Source organism: Protopterus annectens, chromosome 6.part0 (assembly GCF_019279795.1).
Source record: "Protopterus annectens isolate FY-2018-M chromosome 6.part0, PAN1.0, whole genome shotgun sequence".
Taxonomy (NCBI): Eukaryota; Metazoa; Chordata; order Ceratodontiformes; family Protopteridae; genus Protopterus; species Protopterus annectens.
The window spans coordinates 1,313,439,347-1,313,461,537 of record NC_056737.1 but is presented as its reverse complement, the minus strand read 5'-3'; positions in this window follow the sequence as shown (position 1 = coordinate 1,313,461,537).

Below are 22,191 nucleotides of genomic sequence, written 5' to 3'. Positions count from 1 at the left end.
TCAATGCCACATTCCTGCCTTCGCCAACACTCATGCCTGACTGTTGCAGATCTTCTATCACACAATCTAACCACATCTTTGCTGGATGCCCTCATTTCCTATTACATTCTTTCTGTCTGTCCCAAATCTTCTTCACCAGATTGTCTTCTGCTTTTCTGCACATGTATCCAAACCACCATAATCAGATCTGCTCAATCTTTTCTGCAACTGCAGCTACTTTGGCTTCTGCTTTTATGTCCTCATTTCTTTGTCTGTCACAGTGTACATCCTACCACCCTTCTTAGGCACTTCATTTCCATCACCTCTCTCTTTCTCAACAGCTCTGCCTTTACTGGTACCAAAAAGTAGTACTGGTCACACCACTGTTTTATCATCATCTTCTTTCGGCTGTTCCCGTTAGGGGTCACCACAGCAGATCACCTGTTTCCATTTCTTCCTGTCCTCTGCATCTTGCTCTGTCACACCAACCACCTGCATGTCCTCCTCACCACATCCATAAACCTTATCTTAGGCCTTCCTCTTTTCCTGTTACCTGGTAGCTTCATCCTTAGCATCTTTTTCCCAATATACTCCACAGCCCTTCTCAGCACATGTCCAAACCAACGTAATCTTGCCTCTCTGGCTTTGTCTCCAAACCTTCCAACCTGGGCTGACCCTCTAATATACTTATTCCTAATCCTGTCCACCCTCGTCACACCCAGTGCAAATCTTAACATCTTTAACTCTGCCACATCCAGCTCAAACTCCTGCCTTTTCGACAATGCCACTGTCTCCAACCCATATAACATAGCTGGTCTCACTACCCTCTTGTAGACCTTCCCTTTCACTCTTACAGGTACTGCCTGTCACAAATCACTCCTGACACTCTTCTCCACCCACTCCATCCTGCCTGTACTCTCTTCTTCACCTCTCTTCCACACTCACCGTTACTCTGAACTATTGACCCCAAGTATTTAAACTCATCCACCTTCGCCACCTCTACTCCTTGCATCCTCACCATTCCTCTATCCTCCCTCTCATTCACACACATATATTCTGTCTTAGTCCTGCTGACCTTCATTCCTCTTCTCTCTAGAGCATATCTCCATTTCTCCAGGGTCTCCTCCACCTGTTCCCTACTCTCACTACAGATCACAATGTCATCTGCAAACATCATAGTCCATGAGGACTCCTGTCTGATCTTGTCTGTCAACCTGTCCATCACCATTGCAAATAAGAAAGGGCTCAGAGCTGATCCTTGATGTAACCCCACCTCCACCTTAAACGCATCCGTTACTCCCACCACAGACCTCACCGCTGTCACACTACCCTCGTACATATCCTGTACCACTCTTACATACTTCTCTGACACTCCTGACTTCCTCATACAATACCACAATTCCTCTCTAGGCACCCTGTCATATGCTTTCTCCAAGTCTACAAAATCACAGTGCAACTCCTTCTGACATTCTCTGTACTTCTCCAACAACACTCTCAGAGCAAACATCGCATCTGTAGTGCTCTTTCCCGGCATGAAACCATACTGTTGTTCACTAATCATCACATCCCTTCTTAACCTAGCTTCCACTACTCTTTCCCATAACTTCATGCTGTGACTAATCAATTTAATCCCTCTGTATTTACTACAGCTCTGCACATCACCCTTATTCTTAAAAATTGTTACCAGAACACTTTTTCTCCATTCCTCAGGCATCCTCTCACTTTCCAAGATTTCATTAAACAATCTGGTTAAAAACTCCATTGCCATTTCACCTAAAAACCTCCATGGTTCCACAGGTATGTCATCTGGGCCAACAGCCTTTCCATTCTTCATTCTCTTCATAGCTATCCTTACTACCTCCTTGCTAATCCATTGTACTTCATGATTCACTATCCCTACATCATCCAACCATCTCTCCCTCTCATTCTCTTCATTCATCAACCCCTCAAAGTACTCTTTGAATCTCCTCAACCGACTCTCCTCACTTGTGAGTATGTTCCCCTCATTATCCTTTATCACCTTTACCTGCTGCACATCTTTCCTAGCTCGGTCCCTCTGTCTAGCCAATCAGTACAGGTCCTTTTGTCCCTCCTTAGTGTCCAACCTTTCATACAACTCTTCATTTGCCTTATCCTTAGCCTTCGCCACCTCTCTCTCTTTGCCATGCACCTCATCTCCTTATACTCTTGTCTACTTTCTTCATCTCTCTGACAATCCCACTTCTTCTTTGCCTGTATACTCTTCTGTACTTCCTCATTCCACCACCATGTCTCCTTGTCGTCCTTCCACTGTCCCGATGTGATACCAAGCACCTTTCTAGCCGTCTCACTTACTAGCTCTGCTGTAGTTACCCAGCTATTTGGTAGCTCTTCACTGCCACCCAGTTCCTGTCTTAACTCATCCCTGAACTCCAGCTCACAAATACCCTTTTTAAGTTTCCACCATTTGATCCTTGGTGCTGCCCTCACACTCCTCCTCACCTTACTTTTCAATGTTTTTGGCATTCTTCTGTCATATACTACATCTGTCACTGTATGCCAGTTGGCTGCATCCCTTTTGACTCTAGCTTTGAAGTTTTTGTTCAGACTTCCCTTCTCCTCACCCACCCTACCAGATACATACCTTCTATATAAAGTCTCAACTTCTTCTGATTTCCCCAGTTTGCTGCCATTGCCACCATCTTATCTGTACTTTGTTTCATGTCATGTGCCTTAAGTTTTGCATTCCATTCCCCTATCCTTTGCTGAACTTCTTGCTCAGAGTCTGCCTGTAATGCCACATCATCAGCATACAGCAACTGGTTTGATCTGTCCCCAGCAACCTGTTTGCAAATGTAGTCCATCACCAAGATGAACAGCAGTGGGCTCAGAGCTGAACATTGGTACACACCCACTCCCATTGGGAACCCTCTATGAAACCAAACACTGTTCATACATGAGTCATTTGGTCCTTGTGCATAGCTCACACTAATTCTACCAATGTTTCTGGGACTTTGAACCACCGCAGTACTACCCAAACTAGCTTTCGTGAGAACCTGTTGTATGCTTTCTCCAAGTCTAGTAATGCCCACTTGCACTCTTTCCTCATATCTATCTTCTTTTCAACTATCTGTTTCACTTCAAACATTGGGTCAGCTGTGCTGCATCTTGATCTGAATCCAAACTGATCATCTCCCATCTTACTCTCTACTACACCGCATATCCATTTATCAATCATCATCTACAGAAATTTCATGCAATGTGATACGAGTTTGATACCTTTATACTGCTCACGGTTATGAATGTGCCATTTTTCCTGTACACTGGCACAAGTATGCTAATTTTCCAGTCACCTGGTATATGCCTTTCTCTCCACATTGCTATGAGTACCCTCAGGAGCTGTTTCTCCCTTGTCTCACCCAGCATGTTTAGCATATCTGCTGTGACCCTATCTGAGCCTGCTGCTTTCCCTGACTTAATTTTCCTTAGTGCTGTTCTTACTTCTTCTATGGTGGGCTCCTCCTTTTCTCTGACCTGTATGGGGCAGTACAGCATCTTGGGTTTTCTTCATTCAGGTTGTTACTAGCAACCCTTATGAAGGGTGCCTGTCTCTCTTCTTTATCTTTCTGTCTTTGCCTGGAAACTGATATAGTTTCTTTGTGCCACTGAGTCAGTTTCCATAGGCTGATAGAGTGCTACTGATGCCCTGTTCTTTGCTATTGCAACTCCTTTCTTAGCTTCTTGTTAGCCAATCAATATTCCTTCTTAGCTTGGTTCATCTTTTCTATCTCCCACTTTTGCATTCCACCACCAACTTTCCTTATGTACCTTATTTCCATACATGTCTTGGCCACATATCTGTTTTGTAGTCCTCATGCATGCTGTTTTGAGGTGCTGCCATTCCTTTTCATCTCCACACATTTCCTCCTCTGCTTGGATTGCTAGAGCCCTGAATAATTCATTGAACTGTTGTACTTTCTCTCCAGTCAACTTCCAGGTCTTCAGCCTGGTCTCTGTTGACCTTAGAGCCTTCTCTAACCATTGCTTGCAGCTGTCTGTGGCAACCAATTGTGCAAATGACTGTTTCACTGGGGATAATTTTGCAATCACTGATTCTACCTCAGTGCCCTTTCTTCACTAGTTAAAATTCTACCTGAGTTGCATGTTGGCCAGTTTTGAATGTGATCTTGTGACTGTCTCTTTTTGAACCATGTGTTGGTTACCATCAACCCATTTTCCAGACAGAAGTCTAGAATGGCCTCTCCTTTATTCCTGTTGCCTCACCCATGTGGTCCCAGGCAGTCGTCATATCTTGTTCTGCCTGTCGCAATATGTGCATTCAGATCACCCATTATCAACACTAATATCTTGTTCAAACCAGTGAAGGCAGCTTCCACCTCCTTGAATATGTATGTTGATTCTGTAGTGGTTTGCAAAACGTAAAACCTATGTTGCAGCTAAGAACGTCCTATCCACTGTGAAAATGCTTCACAAAATGGAAGAAGAAGTTGCGGGTAGCAAATACAAGAAGTTAAGCAAATGCAGTTGGTTAACTCCTCATATCTCCTTAAAACTCCTTTATTAAAACATAAAATATATATTAAAAGACCCATGTCTGTGAGTACAAAAACAAAACACCATGTAAAAAAGGTCTTGAGCTCTTTTAATCCAGGATAAGCGCTTTCGGTTATTTACCTTCATCAGATCCTGTAATAATAAATCCTAATTGCATTTTTAAACTTTATCTAACCAGTAGGATGCTGTTTTCTGTTCTATGTAATCAGCTATTAAGAGTAACCAATAAAGATAATGCTTTTTAACACACCTCCTTTGTGCTCCTATCACAGCTCAGTATGGTGGTTAATCAACATAGGTCAATAATTCTCGGTAGTTATAATATATAAAATAATTGGCCTGCCACAAAGTCATCAAAATCTCTTTTTAATTTATTTACTTTTATTCCTTTCAACCTGTGATCATAGGCGTCCAGTCTATCCTGTAGGTTTTCCAACTTTGATAAGTTATTATCAGATAGATTAATTTGTTCAAACTCCTTCTGCTTAAGTTGTATAAACTCAGAGGTCTCAGTCTCTTGCGGTTGGAAGAATTCCATTAGTAACCTCATATATTGGAAGTTAGTCTCTATATTAATTTCTTGCCATCTAGCAAGTAATTCAGGATACGTGTTCCCATAGTTAGGCATGCATTTTATTCTTAGGCCCCTTGGTATAACTTTGCGGCAGGCCATTTATTTGAATGGCCTAGGAATACGGAAAAACAAGATATGAAAGAAGGGAATAATCCTATTGAAAATAATATGAAGACACAAGCAACAAAAACAGGTAGAAACTGCATTGTACAAGTTGAATTACATGGGACACCTAATACAGCAAGTAAATCAAGAAATGAAGATTTGAAGGGAGATAAAAGGAGTAATGGGAGTGTGATGCAGGGAGAAACAGAAGGAAGAGAAGTACTACCTTCACCTAATAATAAGGAAAAAGGGGCTAAAGAACAAGAGTCAACAGAAGAATGAACACCTATCACAGGACAATTGAATGAGAACAACATGGGAGCTATACCGAAAAAAGGGTTGAGCCAAGCGCCCATTTTTCAACATCTCCCTTTTTAATATAAAAAAACACAAGGATGTCAAAATCCATAAGCAGACAAAGGAAGAAAAGGGAGGCAACCTAGACAATCAAGTTTTAATATATGACCCTGATTCACTAGTAGGGAACATATCGGACTTTACTTTAAATAAAGAACAGTACAGTTTATTACAAAAGGGCCTGAATTTCATAGCGCCGATACAATCTGACCTAAGTGAGCTCCTTATTGATCTTAAATGTTTTGGAAGAAATGTCACGTTAAAACATATTTTTGGCACTAAAGAAAAGAAAGAAGACAATTAAAAGGCAACTAGCAGACCAATATTTAAAAAACCTAATACATACCAATATTTAAAAAACCTAGTACATTCGTACCACTTTGCCACCCATCAGTGGATATGTTTGTGAGATTATGTGAAACAGAGATAGCTCATCAGAAGGAAAGTGGTGAAGGGAAACATTTCTATAATATAACCCAGAAAGAATATGAGGCATTACGAGAGTTACAACATAATGAAGTAATAGTGATAAGACCTGCAGATAAAGGAGGTGCACTAGTAGGAATGAACTTGGAACATTACAACAGGAAGATAAAGGAACTTCTGAGGGATACCAACACATATAGGAAAATAAATAATAAACAGCTGGAAAAGATCATAAAAGCAGTTAATGAAGACATCTATGATAAATTGATGAGTAGAGAAATGGAAGAAAACCTTTATGAATTTCTCAATGTATCTCATCCAACTATACCTGGGATAAAAGGAATACCTAAGATACACAAGAATCTGTGAGATCCACCCCTACGCCCCATTGTGTCAGGCAGGGGATGGATCACAGAACCACTCTCAATTTACACAGAATATAAACTTAAGAAATTATTACCAAGAGCTCCTACAGTGCTAAAAGATACAGCCCATTTACTAGAAAGATTATATGAAAAAATGCAAGGATATAAGGAGTATGACAATCTAAAATTGGTAATACTAGATGTTAACAATTTATTTACTTACATACCAAATGCATATTGTATAGAAGCAATTAGAAGCTTTGCACTATACAATAAAGTGGATTTTAAGATAAATTTAATTTGTGGACTTGTAGACTTGATATTAAACCATAATATCTTTATATTTGATCAGGACATATATTGGCAAAAGTGGGGGGTAGCAATGGGCACCCCCTGCACCAATAACTATGCAGATATTGTACTGGCAGAATGGGAGCGCCAATGGACACAAGATGCAAAGAGTATTTGGAAGGAACACCTGTATTTTTATAGCCGGTTTGTGGATGACATTTTGATTGTATGGCATGTGAATTTGTTCGCTATTTAACACAAACCACTAATTTTTTGAAATTTGAATTAAAATCTTCAGAAGAAGCCATTGAATTCTTAGACATAAAAATAACATTGCATAAAGACAAAGGCATAGAAACAGCACTGTATAGGAAACCAACCTGGAGGAACCATATGTTACATAGGTCCAACATGCATCCGGGGCATGTGTTTAACAACATTTTTGAAAACCAGGTAATTCAGATTTTTAGGCTATTTACAAATGATGATACCTTTAAGGATGTATATGGTAAACTCATAGAAGGCTTCACAGCAAGAGGCTACAAAATGGAGAAAATTGATAAGGGACTTGAAAAAACAATGGAGATACTTCAGATGAAGGGAGTACCCTACTATTCTGGAGGACTAAAACCACAAAATAAGAAAAACAGAAAAGGTCCATTAAGATGTACTTTAACATATGGAACAGATAATAGAGAGATCTGTGAAATAATAAGAAAATATTGGCCAGTGCTAACTGCAGACCCTAAAATCAAGGAAATAGTGGGAGATTTTCAAAGTTTCACATATAGAAACAGGAGGAATTTAAAAAGTCTGCTATGTAATAACAATGGAGGTACTGGAAGAAAAATAAATAAGGATGAATATGGAAAAGGCACTTATAAATGTGGTAAATGCAAAGCTTGGAGTTTCATTAATACAACTAATAAGTTCCAACATCCAGTTACAAGAAGAATTTATTCACACTATGGAACAACGAGCTGTACCAGTAAGAATGTGATATATATAACTAACTGTAATCTTTAACCAAAAAAAAGGAGAAAACAGTCCAAAGGATAACTGGTAAACAAAACACAGGACTGAGGACAGAAAAGCTCGACTCTTTATTGGCTCACACAAAAGGCTTAATGCTACACAAAAAAATGTGTTTTCGTCCAGGCACCTCTGAGACTTCATCAGAAAGTGCACAGTAATGAGAATGCCTCGTTTAAATACAGATCAACTAACAATAAATAAAGAACCAATTACTAACTTAAAAAGACATAGACAACACAAAACATAACTTAAAAAGTAATAAAAGTTTTTTTAAAAATCATTAAAATTAATACAATGACATGTAATGTTAATGAACCATCCTAATTTATCATAATTTAGCTGCTCTAAGTTTGAACAGTTAACAGAGAGATGTAATCATTAAGACCCGGAAATCTACTGGCCTCCAAAACAATTTGCCAGTAAGTTTCACGATAAGCCAACTTGATTCCCAAGGGCCTCCCCTGATATCCCTCGGTAGAAGTTCCAACACAAAGAAAGTAAAATCAGCTCCCCCACAGGATAATGTATGCCTATACAATGCATTATTAGTGTTGGATTTTTTAATATCATTAAAATGTTTGTAGATTCGGCATCTTAGTTGCCTTACATTTTCCCCATATAAAACCTCTCACATTGGCCACATAGAAAGATGTAAATTACTCCACAGCTGTTACAGTTGGTGTAAGTTTTACCCGCCACCATTTATCCCTTCCCCTGATGTAAATACTTTCAGTGTTGGTAATATGGGGACATTGAGGACAGGCACCACACCTAAATGTACCCTTTTTCCTGTGGGAGAAAATAGAGGGGTTTTGATTCTGCTCAAGCAGATCCTTGATGTTCTGCCCCCTTCTGTAAATAACCTTGAGAGGCTGGTTCCTGAACATGTCAAGGTCGGTGAACTCAATGAATTTGCCCCATTCCTTTTCAACACCCCTAAGAACATACAAGTCACTACTGAAATTGGTGATGAAGGCTCTCTTGTACTGCAAGTCAGCACCAACACCAGGTTTCCTATGCTGGACTGAAAAAGAGGTGTTCCTCAAAATAGGGGGAAACTTGTCTTGCCTGCTCGACAGGACCTCATCCCTAACCTCCAAAATCATGTCCTGAGGGCAGCCCCTTTTCACAAACATCCTGGTGATAATGTCACATTTAATATAAAAATCTTCATCAAGTGAGGTCATGTGACTTGCCCTGACCAACTGGCCCTTGATGATGCCCCTTTTTTAAAATACAGGATGAGCACTCAAAAACCATATATAGGAATTTGAAAAAGTAGCCTTCCTGTAAATTCTAGATTTAAAGCCCCTCTCTGTCCTAATAATAGAAACGTCAAGGTAATGCATCAAATGTGACGTGGTTTCATAGGTAAATTCAAAAAAAGTGGTGGTTTGGGTCAAATATTCAGTAAATTCCTCCAGTCTTGGTAAGCTGTCATCCCAAAACAATCAAATATCATCAAGAAATCTTTTATACAACTTCCAAGAATTGGAAAAAGGACGGTTAAAAACAAAATTGCGCTCCCACATAGCCAGAATGATATTGGCATATGTAGGGGCGCAGTTGGCGCCCATAACAACACAACGCTCCTGTCGAATGAACTCACCCTCAAAGAACAAAAAGTTGTTCTTGAGGATGAGTTCAGCCAATTCAATACATACAAAGATGTCATTATCAGATACCCATACTTGCAACCTGAGGGCTTCCTCCAACCATTTTAATCCCAAATCATGTGGGATAATGGAAAACAGGTCAACAACGTCAATGGTAGCAAAGAACAAATCCTCTGAAAACAATTCAGGCTTGATATTGATGAGGAAGTCCCAGGAGTCAAGCAGGATATGTTCATCCCGTTTCCACAACTTCTTAAGTTTCCAATCTAAATATTTGGCCAAGGGGGCAGTTTTAGAACCTTCCGAGGCCACTATAGGTCTTAAAGGTGGATCCTGGATGTTTTTATGCACCTTGGGTATACCAAAAATGGATGATACCCTAGGTTTGTTGTTTTCCAAATATGAATAGGTTGCAAAGTCAATCACCCCTTGATCAAACAGATCCTTGAGGCTAAATCAATTTTATGATAGAAAATGTGGATTTTGTTCAATGACACCTGACTATATTTAGTACCATTGTGCAAGAGGGCACGCATCTTGCCTTCATATAAAATCCTATCCATCAGCACCATACCACCTCCCTTGTCTGGCTCCATTACCCTCACACTAGGGTTAGAACCCAACTCGTGTAACAATTTCTGTTCATCACCAGATAAGTTGTGGGTAATTCAGGTGTGGGAAGGTACTGTAATCTGATTAGGTGTGGTCACCTGTCGAAAAATGTACTCAAGATTCAATTTCTGAACAAATATTTTGATATCCATAAGAACCCTAGTAAGGTTACTTCTCTGTGTGGGAATAAACTTAAACCCCTTCAAAAATAATCTAAAACAATCTTCATTAACACTCAAGTCACTATAGTTAAAAATATTAAACCCTAAATAGCTGAAAACTTTGTTTTCTCTGGAAACAACACAATGATCTAAAATGTCCGGTACCTGGAATACCCTCCTCCCCTGTGATTTGCAGGGCCCCTGTAAAAATGGTTCCCTGAGGGTTTGTTAAATTCCTAATCCTTTCAGATCTAGGTGGAACAAACTCATTACCCTGTTCACCATTGTCCAACTCCTGGGGATTTGCGGGGGGTCTTCTCAATATGATGTGTATCAAAACCATCTATTTCATTGAAATTTTGGTTTTGGTTACCTTGAGACACTACTACCACCTGGAAGGGAGGTTTGTTGTACCCTCGGAGCCAGGTACTGCTTGCCTTCCCTGAATTCCTTCAAGTCCCTATCCATCTTCTTATATTTTCTTTTTAGAATATCCTCACACTTCTCATTCACACAACGTCTAATGTTAAAATACCTAACCCTTTCTTGTTTGATCCTGAACAATAAATCATTTGTAATAACATTGTTAAGTTGGTCAATACTTGTCTTTAAACCATCCATTTCATGTTCACTGTTTTACAAATTGTCTAAAGACAAAGATTTGTACCTTAAGAGGTAATCGTACAGTTTATTGAGTCCATGCGAAAAGTTGTCCATAAGTGGTGGATTGCTAGATGGATTGTCAGGTTTCCGGAACATAGGCTTATTTGCCAACCAAGTAGTTAAGTCTATGTGAGAAGGGTTCAGTCTGTCAGACAAACAACCTATATAATCCTCGGCCACTGGGATAACCCTACCTGTGGTTGGAAAACACTAGTAGAGTTTAACAGTGTTTCCCCTGACTGATGCTCTTAAGAAGAAGAAAATGGTCTGTTCAAATGCAGAACGCCCGGTTGGGAACAACATGTATGCTGCGGCAGACCAGAAACAGATGCCCCTTCCTGATTACAAGGTGCGCTGGCATTGGAAAGCTAAGCAGCCAACCCCTGGCCAATGGGAGTGAGTAGGTCGACAAGTTGGCTAAGTTGATCAGCGAGTTTACGAAATTCTCCTACTTCGGACCCACTTCATGAAGATGTTCATATTGAATGTGACATTATCACCAGGATGTTTGTGGAAAAGGGCTACCCTCAGGACATGATTTTAGAGGTTAGGGATGAGGTCCCATTGAGCAGGCAGGACAAGTTTCCCCCTATTTTGGGAACACCTCTTTTCCAGTCCAGCATAGGAAACCTGGTGTTGGTGCTGACTTGCAGTACAAGAGAGCCTTCGTCACCAATTTCAGTAGTGACTCGTATGTTCTTAGGGGTGTTATTGAAAAGGAATGGGGCAAATTCATTGAGTTCACCAACCTTGACGTGTTCAAGAACCAGCCTCTCAAGGTTATTTACAGAAGGGGCAGAACATCAAGGATGTGCTTGAGCAGAATCAAAACCCCTCCGTTTTCTCCCACAGTAAAAAGGGTACATTTAGGTGTAGCGCCTGTCCTCAATGTCCCCATATTACCAACACTGAAAGTATTTACATCAAGGGAAGGGATAAAATGGTGGCAGATAAAACTTATACCAACTGTAACAGCTGTGGAGTAGTTTACATCGCTCTTTCTGGCCAATGTGAGAGGTTTTATGTGAGGAAAATGGAAAGGTAACTAAGATGCCAAATGTACGAACATTTTAATGATATTAAAAAAATGCAACACTAATAATGCATTGTATAAGCATACATTATCCTGTGGGGGAGCTGATTTTACTTTCTTTGTGTTGGAACTTCTACCGAGTGATATCAGGGTAGGCCCTTGGGAATCTAAGTTGGCTTATCGTGAAACTTACTGGCAAATTGTTTTGGAGGCCAGTAGATTCCCGGGTCTTAATCATTACATCTCTCTGTTACCCCTGTTAAAACTTAGAGCGGCTAAATTATGATAAATTAGGATGGTTCATTAACATTACATTTCATTGTATTCATTTTAATGATTTAAAAAAAAACTTTTCTTACTTTTTAAGGTATGTTTTGTTTTGTCTATATCTTTTTAAGTTAGTAATTGGTTCTTTATTTATTGTTAGTTGATCTGTATTTAAACGAGGCATTCTCATTACTGTGCACTTTCTGATGAAGTCTGGGAGGTGCCTGGACGAAAACACATTTTTTGTGTAGGGTTAAGCCTTTTGTGTGAGCCAATAAAGAGTGGAGCTTTTCTGTCCTCAGTTCAGTCCTTTGTTTTAACTGTAATCTTTGCCAAGCATTCTATGTTGGCAAAATGAATAGAATGCTTAAAGAATGTATTTTGCATCACCAACGGGACATAAAAAAACAAATAGAAAATAACACTTTTATATGCATATAAAAAGCAATCCAGAACATTCATTCAAGTTCATGGTGCTTACACAAGTTAGGGAAACAGTACGAGGAGGCGGTCTCTTTAATAAAACAGAAAAAATAGAAATGGAATGGATTATGAATTTGAGAGCCAATCAACCACCAGGACTCAGTTTAGTAGTACCTATCAAACCCATGCTGAAAGACAGAAGCCTAAATAGGAAGTTGTCTAATACTGTGATTGGTTAAACCAATGGAGGCATTAGCCCTTTGGATCCAATCCTCGTACATGACTAGTAGGAAGTAGGCATTTTATGACTGGTTAAACAGCAGAACTTCCAAGAATTATTGGCTTGTGTTGATTAACCACCGTACTGGGCTGTGATAGGAGCACAAAGTAAGTGTGTTAAAAAGCATTATCACTATTGGTTACTCATAATAGCTGATTGCGTAGAACCGAAAAAAGCACCCTACTGGCTAGAAGAAGTTTAAAAATGCAATTAGGATTTATTATTACAGGATCTGATGAAGGTAAATAACCAAAAGCATTTATCCTGGATTAAAAGAGCTCAAGACCTTTTTTATGTGGTGTTTTGTTTTTGTACTCACAGACATGGGTCTTTTAGTATATTTTTTTACATTTTAATTAAGGACTTTTAAGGAGATATGAACAGTTAACCAACTGCATTTGCTTAACTTATTGTATTTGCTACCCGCAACTTCTTCCATTTTGTGAAGCATTTTCACAGTGGATAGGATGTTCTTAGCTGCAAAAGAGGTTTTACGTTTTGCAAACCACTACAGAATCAACATACATATTCGCAGAGGTGGAAGGTGCCTTCATTGGTTTGTACTTTTGCTTTATAAGGTGGGCTTCCTTTAGAAGTGTTTATTTCTATTTCATTTTCACGCTAATATCTTGTTTTGTTTCTCCCAATATGTACATTCAGGTCACTCATTATCAACACTAATTCAGGTTGTCATGCTTTTTAACTGCTGTATGAATGCACTCTTTTCCTCACTTTTATAACCCTACAAAGTCTGGATGAGATTATGAATACTGCTCTATCCTTACATGATTCTGATGACATCACTCACTGCCTTCTGAAGCCTCTATCTCCACAATTCCCACACCATACTATCTCCTGAGTACTAGGCTTTAGATCCCAAACCAGGTGACTTTGCTGCACTGCCCTTCCATCTCATCTCTTGGATACATAGGATCTCCAGTCTCCTTCATACCATCATGTCATCTACATCCTGTCAGTGAACAGTGCAACAATTCTTAGTTCATGTTTGGCAGACTGATTGGTTTTGCATCCAGTTTTTGCTCAACAGAGCTATCCCAGGTAACCCAGACTGGGCAACTAGTCACAGGCTGACCAGTAGCTTATTGACCCAGGGCTACTGGGCTTTATGTTGTGCACACAATGACCCCTTCCACCATTCGCATGGGTCCCTGGGATAGATCAGAGTAGGCTGAGTCCTCAACCAGCTTATCACCAGCCCATTTGGTGGCATTAGTCAACATGACCAAATCATCTAGATCTATAATTTACACACACCAATCTGTGATCCATGTTCACCTATCATCATGGTACTGCGCACCACATTAGATGCCCAAAGCAGTTGGTCTTTACAACTCTTCCCCCTATAGGGCACCATGTAGAGTCTGTGCTGCTGCCTACAGCTCTATTCATTTGTGAATTTGGAATGGAAACACTCAGCGTGTTTCACAGAGGTGGGAGCAACCCCACAGAGATACCAGGAGAGCATGCAAATTATGAACAGGCATTGGCTGGAAGTCAGAATCAAACATTGTACCTTATACATAGAAGGCAAAGAACTTAAAACCATTATGCCAAGTGGTCTCTTTGCTTTTGAATATAACGCTATTTTCTTATGGTCACAGCTTTTATGCACAGTTCATAAAGTAATGTCTGCTGTACAATGTTTCTTAACTCCTGCACCTTGAAAAAAAATTTGCAATGCACACCTGATAGGAAAATGGTATATAGAGATCGACATATTTCCTAAGTGAGACTTGCAAAGGAATGTGAATAAATATTATATAGAAAACCATAGGGTTATTTTGTTTCATTATTAAAGGTGGAATACTTATGATAGAAAAATACTACTACTACTAAAAATAATAAGCTAATAGCTTGTTCCAACTTCATGTGAAGCTTCTGCTTTATATCTGCTTGAGTTTAGTGCAATATTTGTATATAAAATTTAGGTTCATGAGATTAGAACAGTATCTGTTTGAGCTTAGTACTATCTGTTATATGCATCCTACCTTTATTCCTAGCCTTTAGCTAGATATTGGTATATCTCTTCATTATTATGTTTCATATTGTGTTCCGCGGTGGTGGTGCTGTGGTAGCATTGTCGCCTCACAGTGCGGCACTGTCCGGTTCGATTCTCAGCTAGAGCATCTTCTGCATAGAGACATGCGTGAATGGGCGTACCTTTGTTGAAGGTTGTGCGGCAAGGCTGGTAGCTCAGCACGTAAAAATCAACTACATCTGGGATAAGGAATATCTAGGTCAGTATTCTATGGATGCTCAGAAGGAGAATTTTATTCCTTTGGCTAAAGGTTTTTAAAACCTCTAGACTTTTATTCCACAAAAACTCTATTCATAGTAATTTTTCTCAGTTTCTTTGGATTCTTTGTCAGATGAACATTAGGGGAGTAGGATGATCTGAGATGGTACATCTCAGGTAGCTTAGTGGTAGGTTACTCTGAGGATGGTGTACATGGTTGCAGGTTCTAATCCTGGAAGTGGTTATTTTTAGCAGAGGGAGGGTGGCCTAATGGTTAAGGTGCTTGCCTTATAAATGCAAGGTGTAGGGTTTGAGTCTCACAAGGGATAATTAGCTAGGCTTAAAATGGCTCATAAGGGCAGTTAGCCTGGTACTAATCTATGAACCTATGAACTACCAATCATTAACAGACTGGAGTTCTGCTGTGGCGACCCCTAACCAGGAAAAGCCAAAAGACACAACAACTATGTTTCATATTGTATGCCAATGCTTACTGCAGTATGTATTATTTGCTATTGTATGTATATGCCGTTGTTCTTCATGTACTCTGCTGTTCATTTATTGTTCTGTGGAGCTTTTCTCCCCAGGCCTCCACTGAAAAAAGACCTGTGTCCAGTTGGAATTTTCCGGTAAACAAATCTAAATAAATAATAAATAAATAATAATATAGTAATAATAATAATTCTGTAAGGCCATCTTGGACAAAATCTGTACAAAGTCCCTAAATCCAAAAATATGCTCTATAAAGTATGTACATTTAGAAAGTAGAAACTGCTTCACAATAAAACTTTCTGTAGCGGATCCTGTTAAACACACCTCTACTCAGAAAGAGTAACAACTTAATAAGATATATTACTTTTTAACAGATAAGGTTTGGCAACATCTCATCTTCTGGAGAACATGCATTCTGGAATACAAGCATTCTTGTGTTATATGTACTCAAGCTTGTCATATTATGAACAAACAACAGAAATATATATTTTTTTCAGACAGGCTTACCCCATTAAGGGGATGGGGTCAGCACCCCCCACACCCAGAGTATCCCTTATTTCATTAATCTTACTCTCTGATCAACATACATACCTTGGAAAAAGAGCAATTACTGCAAGACTGGACCAGACATGAAACTCTGACATTTGGGTACTATGATAGTAGGTATTTGTGTAACAAGAAACAGCACATGATCAGCTGCACACTGAAGATTCTAAGCTCAAGCAGATATAAAAAAAAGAAAAAAAAGAAAAAAATATCTCTTGTTTTTCCTGCTTTACTAGTTTAGTCCAGTTTCAGAGTTGCTGATTCCTGGGCTTTGGTTGTAGTTCCTGTGTACTGTTTCCTTGCCTTATTTGGGGGAAGGGAAGCTACCTTGCTTTCCTGCTTTACTAGTTTAGTCCAGTTTCAGAGTTGCTGATTCCTGGGCTTTGGTTGTAGTTCCTGTGTACTGTTTCCTTGCCTTATTTGGGGAAGGAAGCTACCTTGCTTACCAGTGGGAGTGGGAAGCATTGAGCTGCCTTTGTCCAGTTTTGTGAGGTTTCAGCCAGTAACTAGTAGTTTATTGGTCGTTTTGGGCCAGTTTCTAGCTTTTCCAGCCCCTGGTATAAAAGCAGCTAAGCGTTAAGCGATTTAGAGCGATTTAGTCGCGAGCTGCCACTGTTGCACACTAGGGCAGTGCCGGTTAAGCAGGTTTAAACTATTCGGCTACCTAAAGTCCACTCTTCAAATTTTCCCTTAAAACTACCTTCCTCGAACTATACTACTGATCAAATCAGCGTATCCTATAACTAAAAGATCAACTCTACTTGACTCCAAGTAGACTATTCTCTATCTATTAAACCTAGCACTTGCTCCTACAGTACTTATTACCTTGATACGGCACTCTTGTCATAGATAGTACCCCAAAAGGCAACCCCCATTTCTCGGTCACCCACGTCCCCGAATCTTTTTAAAGTTTTTGTCTACCCTTCTAGCATGTCGAGGGATCAGTTGCTAGTGTCCTCTCCTGCTCAGCTGGTGAACCTGGGAATATTGAGGCAATGTTTCAATTGCCTCATGTACACAGACAACCCTTTCCTCCTCCCACAAAACACAAATACATGCGAGAGATGCAACTATACGGCCAAACTGGAGGCTGAGCTCTCTCAACATAGGACTGGCAAGACCAGTCAGGAGGAGAAGGTTACCACACACACTATAGACCCAGTCTCACATAGTACCATTACAACCTCAAATCATACACATAAACACACAAAGACATACTCGGAGGCTCTGATCAAAAATCTACCAAAACAGCAGAGGCCACCAAAGCAGACACCCAAACAACCACCACCTCAGAACACAACACCCGCAACACATAGACCTCACAGTCAGAATGTCAAACAGTCACAGCCCTTAAGGCCAAACACAATGCCAGACACACTAGTCATTGGTGACTCCATAGTCAGACACACTGATGTCCCGCTCACCAGACTGAGTAAGGAGAAGGTCACAGTAAGCTGCCTGTCGGGCGCTAGAATCCGCCACATAACGCAAGCACTCAGGTCTCTCAACAGCAGGTACAAATATGACTCAGTCATTGTCCACGCTGGTGTAAACGACCTGAGATGTACCTCCTTGGACTACATGAAAAGAGACATTGAGGAGCTCTCTGATTATGTAGCCCAGGCAGGTATGACCCTGACCTTGAGCAGTATCCTACCTTCACCAAGAATGATGCCACAATACAGAGATAAGATGATCAGCTTTAACAATTGGCTTAAACACTGGTGTCATTCAAAGGGGATCCAGTATCTGTCTGCCTGGGATGACATGCTGGACAAGCCACGCTGCTTCAAGGGACGGCTTGCACCTGTCACCCTGGGATTCCGGATATTGGCAAAGGCTCTTGCCACCCCATAGTGCCTTTTTAGGCAAGGCTCAAATTCTAAACCTACCACCCTAGAACACAAAAAGGAAAAAACTAAGGGTAATGCTGCTCAATGCCAGAAGTCTAAATCTCAAAATGCACGCACTCGAGGCCCTTCTCAGTATGGAGAACATCGATGTCTGTGCTGTGACAGAAACCTGGTTCAAGGCTCCTGAGAGCACCCCAGCGCTATCAGGTTTTACCTCATATCATGCGTTCCGGCCCCAAAATCCGGACAATACCAAGAAAGGAGGGGTATCCATATTCATCAAGGACACCCACACCTCAAGACTGGTAGCAACGCACGATGCATCGGAGACCATCCAGGTGCAATTAACCATAGGCAAGACTGCTCTGCAAATTGTAGCATGTTACAGGCCACCCTCACAAACTCAGGAAACTCACATGGCCTTCCTGAAAACACTAGAGGGATAAATGTATCACCAAACACCATCATACTAGGTGACTTCAATTACCCTAATATAGACTGGGAACACTACTCAAGCCCAAACACCCTAGCCCAAAAGTTCCTGGAATTCATAAACTCAAATGCCATGGAACAACTAGTCACCATCCCCACAAGAGGAGATAACATACTTGATCTCATCATCACGAACATGGGAGCACAATGTTCAACACCGGAAGTATACCCCTCACTGGTGAGATCAGATCACAAACTAATCTCGCTGGAGGTCCTCATCCCACCCCACCTGAAATAAAAAGACCACAGTAAAGAACTTCTCAAAAGCCGACTTCACACTTCTAAAGACTAGTGTGGTCTCCTTTCAGGCCCCGAGCCGGCGGAAAACAATACTCAAGCCGCTGAATCACTTACAAACGCCTTCTACCAGCACCTGCAGGACTGCATGGATAAGGCAATCCCAAGCAAAACAAAGACTCTTTGTACCAAAGGCAAGCGTCCAGTCTGGTGGACCCCAGCCATAAACAAACTCTACAACAAAAGGAGGAAGCTACTACAAGATAGAGCAAAATCCTTAAAAGGTAAGACACCCTTGATCACTATAAGTAAAAAACTAAGAGCTCTCATAAAATCATCCAAAGCAAATTTCGAGAGAAAAATAGCTAAAGACTCAAAAGACAATCATAAGGCCTTCTTTAGCTATGTTAGAAACCTAGGAGGAAACTCCCAGATATGCTCAGAACTAGTTCAAAATGATGTGAAGATTACTGATCCTACAGACATTGCCAACATACTGGCTGACAGGTTCAGTGCAAACTTCTCCCCTCCCCAAAAGGAGAGATATCTATACCAAATGAGTGCAGCCCCCAAACATCTCCAGCGCCCAAGTGAGAACTGCTCTCTCCAAAGCAAAAACACAGCATCCATGGGACCCGATGGTGTCCCCGGCTGTGTGCTCCACGAACTCAATGAGGAATTAAACCCACAGCTAGGACAGCTGTTTAATCAAAGTCTTACCTCTGGATACATTCCAGGAGTGGCGCACTGCAACTGTGGTCCCACTTCACAAAGGCGGTGCCTCCACAGACCCTGGAAATTACCGCCCATTAGCTTGACAAGCCTTATCTGCAAAGCCATGGAGAGGATCATAATGGACCTCATAAATAAAGACATAGGGAATTTGCAGACTTTGGATCCAACCCAGTTTGGCTTTGTCAAAGGCAGATCATGCCTTTAAACTTGGTTGACTTTTTGAAACAGTCACCAAAGCCATTGATGAGGGAAAGGCAGTCCATACAGCCTACCTCGATCTGGCTAAGGCCTTCGATACAATACCCCACTCGGGTATCATTGAAAAACTCATCAGCTTAAATGTTAACCCATACATCACAAGATGGGTTGCAAACTGGCTGAGTGACAGAACCCACAGGGTCAGAGTTGCTGGCGCCATGTCGGACTCAAAGCCTGTCACAAGTGGTGTCCCACAGGGCTCAGTCCTGGGCCCACTCTTGTTTGGCATCTACTTTTCCGAAGTACAAGCAAACACAGGAGGGTTATGGCTGACAAAGTTTGCAGATGACTGCAAACTGGGCCCCATAGTAGAAAACACATCTGACACAGATATCCTTCAGAAGGGTCTCACAGAAACGGATAACTGGTGCCAGAGCCACGGCCTAAAGTTAAATGCCAAAAAATGCATAGTCATACCCTTCGGGAAAAACAAGGTTACCGCTAGCTACCAAATAGGTGGCAATCCACTGAGCACAGAAGAAGTTATCAGGGACCTGGGGACCCAGGTTGATAGTAGTCTGTCATTCGACACCCATGTAGCTAAAGTAGTTAGGAAGTCCTTCTACATTGCCCACCTTATCATGAAGGGATTCTCATCTAGATCAAGGGAGGTCATAGTCTCCCTTTACTCATCACTCATCAGACCAATGATTGAATACAATGCCCCATTCGGAATGTATCTGACCCAACACTTGCAGCAGCTGGAGAGGCCACAAAAGTTCCTCACCAAAAGGATAAAGGGTCTCAAAAATCTGTCCTATGCTGCCCGACTGAAAGAACTCCAGCTCTATTCAGTCGCCACGCTTGCTCAGAGGTGACCTTTGCCTAACATACAAGGCCATGTCAAACCCAGATTTGATGAATATGCTTCACCTCAAAAAATCTAGATCCATCAGAGCCACAAGGGCGGGAGACTTAAACCTCGACACGGCTATTAATAGGACGTGCTGGAGAGATAGATTCATCACCCAAAGACTCCCTATGCTGTGGAACAAAATCCCGGTACATGTGAGGCAGAGCACCTCGCTGGCCTTGTTCAAGAGAAATCTTGACCAATGGATGGGAGTTCGCAGATATACCCCAGGAATTACCTCAGTGTCACTGCTCGACAGAGGCACAGCAAAATAATGGGTATAGTTCCCCATACTAAAGGGGTGGCGTAAGCCACAAAACAATGGGCTAGGCTTATAAATGCCCTCGGGCAGATAGCCTAGTATGAACCTATGAACCTATGAACCTATGACTCCCGCTGAACAAGTAACTGTATGTCATTGCAACAGACAGAGCTCCTCCAGATGGGATGACCATTTCCAGTATGCTTGGGTAGTATTTCAGCTTGATGAACCTCAGTTAAAAGGAACAGCATTAGCAAACTCTGAGCTTGATCACTTTGTCTAAGGACATCATAAGTGCTTTGCACAAGTTGATCATTGACAGACATTGTATGTTTCTTGATCTAGCAATAACAGAGCACGTCCAAGATGTGAGGTGGAGGGGTTTTGCGTCTTTAGCCAGTACTGGCTGTGAATAAACAGACCTGAAGAAGTCTAGAAGGACAAAAGTGATCTTTGTTAACAATAGGTTATGAAAATAGAATATGATTTTTACAATTGATTTTTTTACATGCAAAGTGTATATGTATATATTTATATATATATTTTGATTGCCAAATGGACTAAGGTTGATATATTTCCAGCCATGTAGTATATTGTCTTGGATAAAATCACAGACTTAATAATGAACTTAATAATCTGGTTAAATAAGACGTACCACATCATTATAAATTTTATTTAAAGTACATAAGGGTTATATTATTATGACAGCTACTAAGTAGGGAAGGACCAACTCCAATAACACTTTGTTTTACAGCACAATAGACCACTCCCTTGCCTGATAAAAAGTATATATATATATATATATATATATATATATATATATATATATATATATATATATATATATATATATATATATATATATATATATATATATATATATATATATAGATATATATATATATATATATATATATATACATATACATATACATATACATATACATCTCTATACCGGAAGAATGAAAAGTTCCTATAATCACGGCTGCACAGATAAAAGCACACTCTCCAAAGCCAGGAACACAGCATCCATGGGACCTGACAATATCCCAGGCTGCATTCTACACGAACTACAGAATGAACTGGCACCCTACCTAAGTACCATGTTCAATCATAGCCTCACCTCAGGCTTTGTACCCACTGAATGGCGCATCACGATGGTTATCCCACTCCACAAAGGGGGAGCCATGATGGACCCCGGGAACTACCGCCCCATAAGCCTGACGAGCCTGGTCTGCAAGGCCATGGAACGTATCATAGTGGAACTCATAAGCAAAGACAATGGTAATCTCCAAACTCTGCACCCTACCCAGTTTGGATTTGTAAAAGGCAGATCATGTCTCCTAAACCTGACTGACTTCTTTGAAACAGTCACCAAAGCCATAGATGAGGGTAAAATGGTTCAGACAGCTTATCTAGATCTTGCCAAGGCTTTTGACACCATTTCCCACTCTGGAATTATAGA